The following is a 1,026-nucleotide window of genomic DNA, read 5'->3' as shown; positions in this document are numbered from 1 at the left end:
AAACAGATCTGGACAGCCCAGAGCATACACATCCACTCCACGTGGTTTCAGCATAATTGAGAATTTCAGCGGGCCTCTTATGTTCCCCAAATGTCTCCTTCAAAGGTGATAAAATGTTCCAAATGCCAACACTGGGAATTTGTTTCCATTGTCGCTCAAACAGCACTCTGGTTGAGGGCCATATCCATGTGGGGGCTGAGGGTCCAGTTGCTTGAATGGGTACATGTGCTCTCTAGGACAAATGTCCCTCCAGAGCATCACTTAGCCCCAAATGTCTGAGTGTAATTGTTCAGGTCATCTGACCTCAGAGAGCATGGAAGGGCAGAAGAGTGAAGGCAGACAGGGTTATGCCGAGGGAAGAGGTACGAAGTTGGGACACAGGGAAATAAAGTCACTTCTTACGTTTTGCTGAGCACAGTCTTAGGACTCAAAGTCAGGGAAACTGTCTTCATTATTCACAGGACGCACAGCTGCTACCCTCCTGCCTGTAGCGTATGGGGTATGGGGGGCAGCTGATGATGGTCAGCACTTTGCAGCCTGGTAAATGATACAGCTCATCTTTTAATCCAGCTCATCTTTCAATATAATCTGGGCCCTGGGCACTGTATCCAGCTGCTGGGTATCAAAACCCAAATTACTTCTGTGCAAGCTGAATATCCTTTCAGCTCCCCTCCCTAGTAAACAGTGTCCATCTGTTTCTCATCTGCCTGAATGACGTTACCTACTGAGAGGTGGTTTTTCCTCTGTGTTCATTTCTCCCATGTTGCTCATCCTGAGTCACACTGCTGAAGGTCAGAAGTCTGAAATGCTGGCATTCCTTTTGGAAGTTCTAAAGGACCTGTTTTCCTTGCTTTCTCCATCATGTAGGGTGCATTGCATGCATGGTTAGTGGTCCCTTCAACCATCTTCTGATCCAGAAGCAGAATGTCTTAAAATCTCTGTCTGCTTGATCTGTCTGACACCAAGGATTCTATTGGGGTCACCCAGAAAATCCAGGACAATCCTATCTCCAAATCATCTGATTAG

This window comes from Condylura cristata, unplaced genomic scaffold, assembly GCF_000260355.1.
Source record: "Condylura cristata isolate star-nosed mole 26May11 unplaced genomic scaffold, ConCri1.0 scaffold00006, whole genome shotgun sequence".
NCBI classification, from domain to species: Eukaryota; Metazoa; Chordata; class Mammalia; order Eulipotyphla; family Talpidae; genus Condylura; species Condylura cristata.
Note: the sequence above shows the minus strand (reverse complement) of the source record.